This window comes from Petaurus breviceps, unplaced genomic scaffold, assembly GCF_028583685.1.
Source record: "Petaurus breviceps papuanus isolate PSGF00001 unplaced genomic scaffold, PetGlider_PUasm1.0 90897, whole genome shotgun sequence".
In the NCBI taxonomy this organism is placed as follows: Eukaryota; Metazoa; Chordata; class Mammalia; order Diprotodontia; family Petauridae; genus Petaurus; species Petaurus breviceps.
Genome location: NW_027187374.1, coordinates 1,462,651 through 1,477,758, shown reverse-complemented (window position 1 = coordinate 1,477,758; position 15,108 = coordinate 1,462,651). Strand labels below are relative to the sequence as shown.

The window sequence follows — 15,108 nt, the reverse complement described above, 5'->3', positions numbered from 1 at the left end:
GATTATTCCCACTTCATGAGAAGCCTCTTGCAGCAAAAAAATTCTCTCCTGCCTATATCCTACTCCACTTGGAGGGAAAAAAAGAAGAGAAAAGAAAAAAATTTACTTTAATAAGTTCATAGGCAAGCAAAAACAAATTCCCCCATAGCTGTAAGCAAAAATGCATGTGCCTTATTATGCACCTTCAATCCATTACTTCTCTGTAATGGATAGTATGCTTCATCACTTGTCCTCTGAAATCGAGGTCATCATATTTATCATAATCCATACAGCTTTCAGAGTTGTTTTTACAGTATGGTTATTATACAAATCGTTCTCTCAGTTTTGCTTGCTTCATTCCTCATCAGTTTATAAAAGTACTCAAAATTACTCATTTTTGTAACATTGCTGTTATAGTATAAATTGTTTTGGTCCTGCTTATTTCACTTTGCATCAATATATATGTCTTTCATTGTCTTTTCAAAATCATCTTTTTCCTCATTTCTTACAGCACAATAGTACTTCAACACATTCATATACCACAATTTCTTCATATATCTTTCAATTACTGGAGATCTTCCTAGTTTCCGGTTTTGTTTCATTTTGTTCTTCTGATACCACAAAAAGAGCTGCTATAAATATTTTTGTACATAAAGGACCTTTTCTTTATATCTCTTTTGGGTATAGGGCTAGCAGTGATATATCTGGATGAAAGGACAGACAGTGTTTAGGAACTTCTTGTATAATTCAAAACTGCTTTCCAAAACAATTGTACTCCTTCACAGGTCAACAACATTGCATCAACGTACTTGTTTTCCCACAACTCCTCCAACATTTATCATTTTCCATTTTGTCATCTTTGCTACTCTGATGGTTGTGAAGTGGAATCTTAGAATTGTTTTAATTTGCATTTTGCTAATTATTTGTGAGTCAGAGCATTTTTTTAGATGGTGATAGGCAGCCTGGGTTTCTTCTCCTGAGAACTTTTTGTTCATATGCTTAAAACCATTTATCAAAAGAGGAGTCTTTCTTATAAAGTTGAATCAGTTTCTTATGTATCTTAGAATTAAGAAATTTATCAGAGAAACTTGCTGCAAAGATTGTTTTCCCAATTAACTGTTTCCCTTTTAATCTTTACTTTATTAAATTGGTGAAAAAAAAATTTACATAATAGAAATTATCCATTTCATCATCTGTGATCCTCTTTATTCATTGGTCATGAACTTTTCTTCTATCCATAGATCTGAGTTTTTCTTCCATATTTCTTTAATATGTTTGTAGTGATGTTTTGTACTTAAGTCACATATCCATTTGGAGTTTATCTTAACATAAGTCATGAGTTATTGGTCTAAATCTAATTCCTTCCATATTGCTGCCCAATTTTTCCACTAGTTTTCTGTCAAATGATGAGTCATTATCTCAGTATCTGAAGCCTCTGTGTTTATCAAATACTAAGAATATTAGATACATTTGCTTGTATATATTATATACCTAATCTGATTCACTAATCAATCTATTAAACAGTACTAAAACTCTTTTAATAATAACTGCTTTGTAGTATAATTTGAGATCTGGCACTGTACTCTAAAATCTCCTTTGTGCCCATTTCTTTTCACTGTTTCTTTTGAGAGTCTTGAATTTTTTCCTTCATGTGAATTTCGTTATATTTTCTAGTTCTATAAAATGATACTTTGGTATTTTGGTATGGCATTTATTGAGGAAATGGATTTAGGAAGTATTATCAATTTTGTTATATTGGCTTGTCCTGCAAATGAATAGCTAATATTTTTTCTAATTATTTAGGTCTCCCTATTTCTGTAAACCATTTTTTGCAGTTGTATTTATATAATTCTTACATGTATCTTGGAAGGTTGACTCAAGTATTCTATACATTCTGTAATAATTTTAAGAGGAATTTCTCTCTCCTTGCTAGGTTTTAAGGTTTAAGACAGAAATGTTGATGGTTTTTGTGGATTTACCCAAAGAAAAGAAAATGAGTATAACACAGAGGACAACAGAATGGAGCATGGTAGTTATAATCATGTTGTCACATATAAAAAATAAAAAACTTCAAAGAATAAAAAGAAGTGTGTGGGGGTGGCTAGATGGCAGAGTGAGTATAGCACCAGACCTGGAATCAGGAGGACCTGAGTTCAAATCTGGCCTCAGACACTCAACACTTACTAGCCCTGTGACCTTGGGCAAGTCACTTAACTCCAATTGCCCTGCTTTCCCCCCTCCAAAAAAAAAAAAGGAATAAAAGAAGTAAATGATATCATCAAGCATATGAATACTCAAAAAAGATGATCTATACACGTGGCAAGGGCAAGGGATAACAGGTGGATAGCCCAAGTGCTGTTCTTTTCAATGTCAGAAGAAAAAAAAATAAGGAAGACCTCCAACCAGCATCAGCATGACCTCCTGTGGGGAATTTATGGGAGGGACAGGGACAGCATGGATTGCAATCTGCATCACTAGTGGGAAGATCCAAATTGATGAGATCACATAGATTCATTTAATTACCTGAATAAATATCAAGAAAAGGTATTTATGTTTTAACCTATAAGCAGTATGGAGCCACTGAACATTTTTGAACAGAAGAGTAACATGATCAGACTTGTAGATTAAGACTATATTGTTATCTATGTAAAGGATTAGTTAGAGAAAAGAGAGACAGGTGGAAGAAAGACCAGTCAGAATGTTAATTATAGGATTCTAGGTCAAGTAATGAAGACTTAGAGTAGAAAAGTAGGATAGCAAGTAGTATTAGAGCTGAGTCTTTAAGGAAAGTAAGAATTCTATGACTGAGAGAGAAGAAAGGGATAAATACTAGAACTGTGAAGCAAAATTGATAGAATTTAGCAATTAACTAAATATGGTGGCTAAGGGAGATGAAAGAGTCAAAGATGACTCTAAGATTTCAAGCCTGGGTAACCAGAAGGATGGCATTACCATCAACAGAAATAGGGAGGATAGGAGAAAGGACAGGTTTAGGGAGAAAGAAGATCAGTTCCATTTTGAACATACTATATATTCAAATAGAAATATCCCAATAGGTGGCTGAAGATGTAGAACTTGAGTTCTGAGAAAAGATTAGAAATGGGAGTAATAGATTTGAAAATCATCTACATAGAGGTAATAATCAAACCCATGCAAGCAAATCAGACTGATAATTAAGAAAGTATAAAGAGAGAAGAGGGGACTGTTACCTATTCTTTGTCACATCTAATTAGCTGCCAAATTGCTGAGATCATCTTGGTGAAAAATACTCCAACTAAAGGTTTCTTTTAGTGTTCAATGTAAATAATGATTCAAATGTCTTTCTATGGTAAATTATATACTACAGCTTCACTTCTAACTAAACAAAGCTTGGATCCTAGATGCACCAAAATATTTACAGCTGAACTTTTTGTGGTAACAGGGAATTGGAAACAAAGTAGATGCCCATTGATTATGAAATGGTTAAACAAATTGTGGTACTTGAATGTAATTGAATATTACTGTGCTATAAGAAATGATGGGTAAGGAATACAAAGAACCATGGAAAGATCTATATGAACCAATGCAGACTGAAATAAGCAGAGCCAAGAAAACAATATTTATGGGGCAGCCAGGTCACTCAGTAAATAGAGCCCTGGCCCTGGAGTCAGGAAGACCTGAATTCAAATCCAACCTCAGACACTTAACACTTAACTAGCCATGTGACCTTAGGCAAGTCACTTAACCCCAACTGCCTGGCCTTACCCCTCCAAGAAGCAAAAAAAAAAAAAAAAAAACTATATTCACAGTGACAACAATGTAAATAGAACAACTACACACCAAAAAATCAAAAGTGAATGTAACAAAATAATAAAGATCAAGCAGGGCTTGAATGAAAAAATATGAGAAAATACCACCAACCTACCCATTTGAGGAGGTAGGAGATACATAGGAGCTACACGTTGCACAAGTTTTCGTTTTTCAACATAGCAATAGATTGTACTGGGTTTGGTTGGGGTTTTTTTTTTTCTCTCTAAAAAAATACTATTTCAAATTAGGGGAGCATGGAATTTTTTTTTCTGTTATTCTGGAGTTTCAGTCATGTCCAACTCTTTGTGACCCCATTTGTGGGGTTGTTGTTTTTTTTTAGCAGATACTGGAGTGGTTTGCCATTTCCTTCTCTAGCTCATTTTACAGATGAGAAACTGAGGCAAACAGCGTCAAGTGACTTGCCCAGGGACACACAGCTAATAAGTATCTGAAGCCAAATCTAAACTCAGGTCTTCCTGATTCCAGGTTCAGGGCTCTATCCACTGCACCATCTAATTGTCCCATATGGAATATTTTACCTGTCAGATTTACAGATAAGGGAAGAATTTATGACCAAACAAGAGATAAAGAGCATGTTAGGATATAAAATGGATAATCTTGATTACATCAAATTAAAAAGGTTTTACACAAACAAAACCAAAGCAATCAAGATTAGAAGGAAAACAGGAAACTAGGACAATTTTTACAGCAAGTTTCTCTGATAAAAAGGTCTCATTTCTCAAATATATAGGGAACTGAATCCAATTTGTAAGAATACAAGTCAAAAGATATGAACAATGGTCAAAGGATATGAACAGGCAATTTATAAAAGAAATCAAAGCTACCTATAGTAAAATGAAAAAGTACTCTAAAACAGTCTTGATTAGAGAAATGCAAATTAAAACAACTCTGAGGTATCCCACCTCATACCTAGCAGATTGCTAATATGAAAGAAAAGGAAAATGACAAATGTTAGAGGGAATGTGGAAAAATAGGGACACTAATGCACTGTTGGTGGAGTTGTGAACTGATCTAATCATTCTGGAGAGCAATTTAGATCTATGCCCAAGGGGCTATAAAAACTGTGGATACCCTTTGACCCAGCAATACCACTACTGGGGCTGTACCCACAAAAAGAACAAAGGAAAAAGAAAAGGACCTAAACATACAAAAATATTTACAGCAGCTCTTTTCTGGGGCATAAAGAACTAGAAATTGAGGGGAGGCCCATCAATTGGGGAATGACTGAACAAATTATGATAATTATAATGGAATACTACTGTGCTACAAGAAATAATGAACAGGATGATTTCAGAAAAACCTGGGAAGATTTACATGAATCGATGCAAAGTGAAATGAACAGAACCAGGAACAGTAACAGCAACACTGTACAATGATCAACTATGAATAACCTAACTATTCTCAGTAATAAAAAGATCCAAGATAATTCCAAATGACTTATGATGAAAAAATGCTATCCACTTCCAAATAAAGAACTGGTGTCTCAATGCTGACTGAAGCATTTTTTTAACTTTCTTTTTCTTTCTTTTTTTCTTTTTTGGTCTGTTTTCTTTTGCAACATGGCTAATATGACTATATTATAATTATAATATATGACTATACATAATTATAATAATAATTATACATAACTGCACATATGCAATCTATATCAAATTGCCTGCCTCTTTAAGGAGGGGGGAGGGAAGGGAAGAAGGGAGAGAATTTTGGACTCAAAATTTTTTGTTTACATGTAATTGAGAAAAATAAAATAAAAATTAAATGTAAAAAATAGTATTTTTATTTGTGATAACTCTCAGGGAGTGAGACGGAAAGGGATACTTTGGATGATTATGATGATATAAGTAGCAGAGACATCAATAAAAACTCATTTTTTAAAAAAGCATAGCTTAGTTCCATGTGTGATTTAAATCAACAAAGCAAATCAATGTTTAGTGATTAAGTTGTTTGTAATAATATACTTTACTTACATAAAACCACATTATAAACTGTTGTGTCTCGGGGTTTTGATTCTTCACTTATTTCTATTAATATTTTAATTTGGGTTTTTAATCATAAATTTGGACTAATCTTAGTTTTAATAAAAATTTATTTTGAAAAAAAAATAATGGCTCCAAGGTTGAAAGAAACTAAGCTATGAGAGGGTAACATTTTAAATAAAAACTGAAAACATTACTCAGCATTGGCACTACATAGATATTCCTTGCTTTAAGAAAATTCAACATAAGGAATTTACCTAAAAGTGATGCTAACTTTGCCCAAGAGATGTGTTCCTGAAAAGTTGAACGTAAACTGAAGTCCTATAAACTGAATTCTATTTTATGACTTAATAATAATTGCTGACATTAAATAGCACTTTTAAGAGTTGTAAAGCACTTAACATCTCATTAGAGTCTCATAGCTTTGTATAGTAGGTATATTTATATTTATTTCTGACTGATCGTCAATTAGTAACAGCTTTTAACACTTTAGCATGGTCCCTCTGCTTTAATTGTAGAATGATTTGTCAGCATTTTAATACATTAAAAGGGATGCTAGGTGAAGCCATCTGTATAACAACAACAACAAAATCAATGAATCTGTTTAGTGGAATTTGCCCTCTTGCCAACCCAGAAATACCCAGACATTAGGAGATTGGTTTAGAGCCCATATTACCTGGGAACTACTGCCCTGTGACCTGCTGCCATAGATGGAGGCTGCATATTTTCTGCCCTGTGTCACCAACAACAGCATTCTATCCCCTAAGAGGAACTGTCGCAGTTCCTCTCCCTTATCCAGTTACTTAAATAGGAGAATAGAATTTGATCCATGACCCTCTCAGGAAGTGGATTTAAGGGTCTCCTCACCCAGAAACCTACTGCCATGTGAACCTGCACCTCCTTACTTATCCAAACATGTACAATAAATAACAGCATATCAGTACTTTGAAACCATTAAGAATACAGCCTCTAACAACCTAAGCCTCAGACATCAAGCATCCTGCTGCAATTCTTTTCTCAGGATCAAAATTAATCTGAAGAGCCAAGATGAACATGCATCATCTAGGTATGCATCAATCCCTATAATTTTCAAAATGAAGCAAAGAAACCAACCCCTAGTGTGAGTTTAGTTAAGGCCCCAAGGCATTTGCTGACAGAAACACTAGAACCTTTACTGCTTCAACCCCTTCTTACCCAGAGTTTGAGAAAATAATCTGTCATCAGAGGGCCCTGAAGAATGCGAGCCCCAGTTAATGGGTACTTAGCCAAACTAGGAAATTTCCACCAACTCCTCCCTTAATCCCAATGATTCAAAGTTGCTATCTGCTGAGGAGAAAACCTCTTTCCCCTACTAATACTTCTCCATCTCATCCTTATAACTTCCTCTGCTCTCCCCCTCACTTGTGCCCTGTGGAATAATCAAACTTCTCTTTATCCTAGACCTCTTCTCACACTCTTATTCTTGCAATCACAAGAACCAGGATTTCTCTAGAAGACAATGCACCTCTGGTCACCCTTTGCAACCATGACTGCTACTTCTTTCATGCTCCCATTTGCCCTGAGAATAAACATTACTCTTTGCTACCACTTCAGATCATCCCTTTGCCTCTATTACAATGTAACTTCTCCTTTGAAGTTCAATTTATCCATCTATATTACCCCCATATAGATAGAACCTACAATAATCTACCATCACCACAAATGTGTGTATACATAAATGCATACACATATTATATATGCACACACTACATATATATCTACATATGCATGTATAGATATGTATGTATTATTTCCAGCCTGAATCCTAAATCACCAGCTGCCTGTTGGACAGCTCTAACTAGATTTTCCATTAGAATCTCAAAGAGACCTTATTCTGTTCTCTCCTAAACTTACTCCTTTCCCTTTTTCTGCTGAAAAGCACTAACAGCCTATCCCATCTCATCACCTAGGTTTGGAACCATGGAATCTTTTTTGCGTCTTTCCTCTCCTTTTCATTCTACCTCCACGGCATTTCTCAAGCCTGTACTGTTCTCTCTTCTCACACACCCACTACTCTAATTCAGGCCATAATAATCACCTCCATCCCTAGCCTTTTTCAATTCCCTCCTAATTAGTCTCTCCCTCTCCAATCCATCATCCACACAGCCACCAAATTCATATTCCTAAAACACAAGTCTGACCATGTCACTCCCTTGCTCAAAAATTTTCTATGACTCTTCAGTCTAACATTTAAAATCCTTTATATTCTGGTTCCCATCTACCTTTCCAAATTTATTTTATATTAAACTTCTTCACAAATTCTAGGCTCTAGACAAACTACCTACTATCTGCTTTCCAAATTCTGTATTCCATTCCCTGCCTAGAATTCCATTCCTTCCTCACCTCTACCTCTTAAAATCCCTAGTTTCCTTCTCCTGTTCAAAGCTTTCCTGATTGTTAGTGATTTCTCACTCTCCTCAATTTACCTTTTATTTATTTGTATCCCCACACAATTTTTATCTTTGTATCCCCAGAACCTAAGCCAGTAACTTGCAGATAACAAGAATTTTATAAATAGTTCATTGAACTCATTGCTGTTTAGTCATTTTCACTTGTATCTGGCTCTTTATGAGCCCTTTTTTGGGGGGTTTTCTTGGGAAAGATGTTGAAGTGGTTTGCCATTTCTTTCTCTAACTCATTTTATAGATGAGGAAATTGAGGCAAACAGGAATAAGTAACTTGCCCTGGGTCTCAAAGTTAGTAAGTTTCTGAGGCCAGATTTGAACTCTGGTCTTCCCGACTCCAGGCCCACCACCAGCTGTCCTATTTAGTTAAACTGGATATTTGTATTTTCATATTTGGTTTTCTGAAAGTAGGGCATACCCACAAATTGCAAGTATGATGTAAATAACTGGAAGCAAGTACAAAGAGCTCTAGAGAATTGAAGTCAAAAGGCTTAGGTTTTGAGTTCTAGCTCCTTCTTACTAGTAAAGTGATAATGGGTAAATCACAACCTCTTTGGGCCTAAATTTCAATCAATCAATGAGTATTCTTTAGGAACCTACCATCTGCCAAGCACTGTAGTAGGCATTGGGTAGCTCAACTTTAAAATAAGGACATTAGCACCATTTATGTTATAAGGCTACTATAAACTGACACAATGAAAAATGTTATATAATTTTTGAGCTTTTATTATTTATTACCTGACAATTTATTACGAAATATGAATTTTCAAGATCCACTTATAGTCTCTCTACAAGTTCAGTCTAAAGCATGAATGAACTAACAGGATCATCACCAAATAATTCTTTCCCTCCTAACCAGTTAGGGAGAAAGCTGATAGCAATACTCACTTGCATACCACAGCAATTTATCATCATCATCATTATTAACAGAAACAAAATAGTGCTATCAAGACACTATCAAGAAAAGTCTCTCTCCATCTTAAACTTGGGCTTCTCTAATAATCATCACTATAGTAAAACAAAACAAAACAGAAACCTAAAATAACACTGCAACTAATAGCATATGTCTTGCTTCTATTATGCTCACAAGGGGAGATCAGCTGTTTTTGTCCTTGGCCTTATAAAATATTTTAACTAAAATATTTTGAATTTTACATATTTATGAAGAAAAGTAAGCTATACATAAAAGAGTAACAGTTTCATAGACAATCCTCTTTTTTTGTTTTGTGTATATGGAAGTTTCATTTTAATTAGGCTTTAACTTCAATTTTAAAATAAATTTTTAAAATTACTGCAAATAGGATTAAATGGACAGATGGAGCTACTATTTCATGTATTGAAGGATATTTATTTAGGTTCAACGATGATAATACAGATGTACCCCTTCCCTAAGATTGCTAAACTTTGAAAATATTGAGAAGATTTGCTTGGCCAATAAAACCCTATCTGTGTCATCAGTTTAATTTTAATTTAGTTGATATACAAACTACCATTGACAATTCTTCAGTATGAACCATGCAAGTTGCCAGAGTCAAAATGGTTTCCTCTTGTTCTCAAGGTCCAAAACAAAATTACATTTCAAAGATCAGTTACCCAGGATCTGTCACTTTCAGTTTAAAGCTAATAAAGTGGAAAGGATTCCATGATTAAATGAAAGATGACACAGAATTTGAATATGAAATAACTTTATTTAGAATGGACCTAATTGCCTAAAATTCAGCATGAGTGCTAAATTTAGTCTGAAGAAAAAGAGTTTAGGAAAAAGACATCATATTATGAAAGAAATTACAGTCAACCCAAATTAATTCAGTTAGCCAACTATAAAATCCCATGAAACTTCTATGAGAGAAGTTGAAAAAAGTTCAATCCATTCTTACTGTGAAGGTTACTTCTCAAATGAGATGACTGAACAATTAAAGAAGCCACATTACAGATTTTTTTTTAAAGAAGAGTAAATGTAACCAGTAGTGTTCAACTCTGTTTCACAAACAGAAGTGTTCAACAGCAGCAACCTGTAACAATAAAATATTAGTGTTTCTACTGTGGCCAGAGAGGAAATGAAGGCAAAGCCATTAATCCAAAACTGACTTTTAATTAAGAGTTATATAGCAGATTGGCTCAGTCTAAAAGTAGAAATGAAGGAGTATGACTTTTTAAACCTGATAGCATCTCTTTTCTTCTATTCAAAAGAATGATGAGATATCACTAGTGTCTTTAAGGCATAAAAGAAGTGATAAACAGACTAAACAATTACAACTCCAGCATTGGCTCTATTCATTCAGATTGTGACCACTCAAGGTTTCTGTTACTCATTTTCCCCAGGTGTAAAATGGGGCTGATACTGTTTGCCTCCTTGCACTTGGAATTAGTTCTTTAGACTTCTTGTACAAAAAGTTAAATAATTTATTAATGTCATCTATTAACTAACATGGTTCTTCTAGTAAACAAGATGGTATAAAATAGGTGTCAGTCCATTTTAGAATGGAGTTTTGTTTTGTTTTAGTGTAGCATAGTGTAAAGGGAATGTAAATTTTTAAGATCTTCCCTGCCCCTAGGCTGAAGTGCACCTGGATCCTGGGGTGGGAGGCTACTTTTTCAGTAGATACTTCTTGATTGGCCAGTGAGTCAATAAGGTTACATTCTCTGAGCCAGGAGAAGGCTATATAAGCCCTGATGTGTAGCTTTGTTTTGGGGCTCATTTTGAAGTGTTCTGTGATTTGATGAAACTCTGGGCTAGCCGTTGTCCAGAGCCCCCCGGCTTTGAAACCCAGATGTTGTTTGGTATGGATGTAATGGTTGGACAGTTTGGAAATCTGTCTACCTGATCTGTTTCTGTCTTGATAATTCTGTCTGTATATTCTGAAGTTCGGGGTGCTGCCCTTTTTCCCCTGAACGAGGTAAAGGATACATCTATGACTGATTAAAGTAAGCTTGTTAACCCATTTTGAGTTGCTTTCCTTTATCAAAGCAGATCCAAGAACCTGTGGTGGCAGCAACCCTGGGGAGGCTTGGGGTGCTTGCTGCCACACATAGGAGGTCATGACACCAGTTTTTTGGTGGTAAAGTTGGGTTTTTGTTTGTTTATATCATGCTAACTAATCAAAGTTCTACAGTATTTTCTGAGCAACACCTTTAAGTTTTCTCCTTTTACTTGTCATAGTCTTTCAAAAGAAAGGCAAAATGGTAGATTTAGTACAGTATTGAAAGCCCCACACCTGACCCTAGCAAATTCACCTCACTAACTCCTGAGTCTTCATAGTTCAATTTCCCATCTTGTAAAATGAAAGCAATAAACTGGTTCCAAATCAGGAAAACTTGGGCTCAAGTGCTCCTCTCTGCCATATATTAGGCAATTCACTAGAACTACCCTAGAGGTTTGGATACACACACATACACACACACACACACACACACACACACACATATTTTACTGACTCTCAAAAAGTTATGAACCTCCTCTTGCAGACACCCTCAGAATATTAATAAATGAGAAGGAAGTTTCTTTATCAATTGGTATTAGTTTCTCAGATATGGTTGATAAATGAGCAAGGGACAGTACTGCAGAGTGGGAGATTGAGCCTTAAAGCCAGAACAACCAGATTTCAAGTCCCACCTCTGATATATACTGGCTGTATAACCATAGGCAAATCACTTAATCTCTCAATACTGTAGAACAGAGGTGCCAAACACTTCTCATCTGGCAATAAACCTGATTGAAATGCAATAGGGAAATAAATAAATTAAAATAAAATAAAAATACAATGAAACATAGGCGATGTTAATATGTGGCTTTTGCAGTTAAGCACAAGGATCCTTATGTGTGGTTATTACCCTCTCTTCCTATTTGAGTTTGACACTCCTGCTCTAAGTAACACTTTTTTTAAGACTATATATAAACTTCAGAGAAGGTGCCAACCAGCATTAGTAGAAAGAGTTTCCTCAGGGGGATTTCCTTGCAACCAATGAAATCACAGACCCAATCTATGAAAGGAGGATAAAACCAGGTTCTAAAAACCCCTTATATGCAATTTAGCTCAAAGTATATGTAAATGAATTTGTACTTTCGCATGTGCACCCCAAGGCTCATAGTGCAGCAGTAAGGAGCATCATCAGTGCCTGGCATGTATATGATCACTTTCACTAATGGAGACACAGGAATACAAATGTACTCACAGGTGAGTGAGTTGTGGCTTTGGATTTAGCACTAGTTTTTTAAATTATCCAAAAAAACCTTTAGATTCTACTCTTTTACAGAGGGGGGGTAAGAGAAAGGAAAAGAATGATTTTTTTTATCCTAATGATCAGCTCTTCTCCAAGATCCCATGTTTAAATTAGGTAAAAGGTCTTTAAAGTACTCCTAAGCAAGCCTGTTTAGCTCTCATATGAAATAAATAAGGAAGAAAAAAAGCTATTTAGTTGAATTGCAACTGGATCATAATATTATTTCCCACAATTTTCTATCTCCTTAACCAGGTCCAACATTTAGATATTCTATTTGAAATTTATTCCACTTTTAATACCTATGTAACTACTGAAGTTATTCTTCCATAATCTATACATTTTTTTCCTTTTACAAGATTATCATACACATATTGCCCAATAAAGAGAAGCAAAGTCTTCAAACAATGCTATATACAAAGCTTTTCAGGTTATGCAGGGAAATAACACCATGAGAAGCCATTTACAAAAATCATTTTTTCTATAGTCATTACTCTCCTCCACTGGTGTTTAATCCATGCATTGTCAGAAGATGAAAGCCCCCAACATGTGTTTTACAGGAAGTTACAGACAGGAGAACCAAAGGAAAGGACATTTTTGGTGGAAGCATATCCCGACCCTCACCAAAGATGAAAAGGAAATTTCCATACTTTTCCAATATGGTTACAAATAGCCAAAATAAACCTCTTTTTAAGCACTTTGGGAACAACTATCCTAGTAGTATTCTGAGTTGTTTTTAAAAATTTTTTTCCTCAAAATAGCAATTAGAAAATTCATTTTATCTTTTGTTTTTACATCACCTTCATTTCCCCAATGTATCCCTTCCTCCTTCCCTACCTAGCCCGCCATTTCTGGTAACAAAGACAAAAAAAAATGAGTTAAGCAAAACTACCAATATCAGCCCAGTCTGACAGCATAATCAATGCTCAACATCCATAGTCCCCCACCTCTTTAAAGAAAGACCTCCTCCTCTCTTTCTTTGGGGCCCAGAAATAGCAATATGATTTGTGAAGTGACCTGAGCGTTGACAATCTTACTGAAATTCACATTTGATCTTCAGACATGGGAATGAACCGTAAAGAAACGTCTTCCAACTTCCTCCTCTAAAGATACATACAAACACACCACCTCTAGCCCGAGCCTATCAAACACACACCAACACAGAATTCTCCTGTCAAGGAATTTATACCAACAATCTGAGCTTGGAGCAGATGCATGAATGACAGCGTGAGCCAAGCTCCGGGTCGAACCCTAACGGGCCCAAGGGGCAGAAGGCGGAGTGACCAGCCCGGGGCTTCCAGGGTCACCGAGGCAAAAGGGCTGCGCTGGACCCGAGAGAAACGGAAGATGACGCAACCCCTGTGCCTCCGGCAGCTCTGGTCACCCTCAGCCTCAGTCACCACCCTCCCCCGGGCAGCCCCCACCCCCGGCCGCTCCCCCAACCCGAGTTCCGCGAGAGGAAGGGCCGCGCGGGCGCTCCCATTGGTGAGAGCCGCACCACCTCCCGGGCCTCGGCCCTCCGCCATTGGACAGCTCGGAACTCATTTAGAAGGTGCCCCGGGCCCCGCACAGAGAGCCCGGCGAGCCAGCAGGCCGGCTGGCGATCCTATGGACCGACTGGGGAAGCGCAGGGGCACGGGCGCTGCCGCGGGCGACGAAGGCTCGGGGAAGAGGAGGGACGGGGTTGGACGAGTTCCCTGGGCCCGGGATGAGCATCCGTCCACCCACCCCGAGCGGCCCCGGCCACCGGCGGGGACGCGGCCTGACAGCAAGGCAGCGACGGCATACAGCGAAGCCGACACCCCGCACCTCCGCCGTCCCCTCCTCCCCACAGCGGACGCGCGCACCACTCTTACACGGGTGGACAGGGGATGCAGTACAGTCCATCGCACCAGGAGAGGGAGGAGGCGAGCGCCCCGAGTCCACACACACACACAGACACACACGCGCGCACACGCACACGCGCGTAAGCACATGCAACGCCTCAGAGCAGGGTGTGTGGTAGGGGTGAGATGGATGACACTGGAAATCCGAATGCAATGGAGGGGGGAGAGCCGGGGGAGATTTGGGTACCGATGCAAGCGACAAGAACCGGGCAGGAGGCGGTGACAAGACCGACCTCGGGGTGGCGGGTGCAGCAGCACGCCTCGGGGAGGCCCCCCCACCCCCTCTTCCTTCCCGCAGCCCCAGCTCCGGCCCTCGGCGACCCACCTGCAGCGGCCGCCGACGATCCGCCCCGGGCGTCTGGTCCCGCGCCTCGGCTCCTCCTCCGCGACGCGTCAGCTCCAGCTCCCGGGCTGTCGCCGCCGCCGCCGCCGCCGCCGCCTGAGCGGCTGCCCGGCTTCCCCCCCCCCCCCCGACAGGGGGAGGGGATGGGGGCGCGCGAGGCTGAGTCGCTTACGGCCGCCTGCGATCGAACGCCGGAGCGGCGGCGGCGGCGGCGGCTGGGGCTCGGGCCGCAAGTCTGGGGGTTCCGGCTGCCGCTAGGTCCTAGGGGTGGCCCCCGCGATTCCCAGCTCTTTATACAGTACGGCACCTCCAAGCTGCTGCTCTCCCCTACTCCCTTCCCCTCTTACCCCCCTCCCCCCTCCCCTGCCACCCTCCTCCTCGTCTTCCTCCTCCTTCTCCTCTTCGGGGGCTGCCTCTGGAGCAGCAGCGACTAACTGTGTGCGGCTGCCCTA

General features: G+C 38.6%; 1 protein-coding gene across 1 annotated transcript in view; it reads right to left on the bottom strand.

The window, feature by feature from the left end:
• AGPAT3 (1-acylglycerol-3-phosphate O-acyltransferase 3) overlaps positions 1 to 14,759 on the bottom strand; it is a 182,162-nt gene extending 167,403 nt beyond the window's left edge. The window contains exon 1 of the mRNA XM_069074846.1: positions 14,639 to 14,759. The gene's annotated coding sequence lies outside the window, so the exon portion shown is untranslated. The remainder of the gene's footprint in view (positions 1 to 14,638) is intronic.
• Between the last annotated feature and the right edge of the window lie 349 nt (positions 14,760 to 15,108).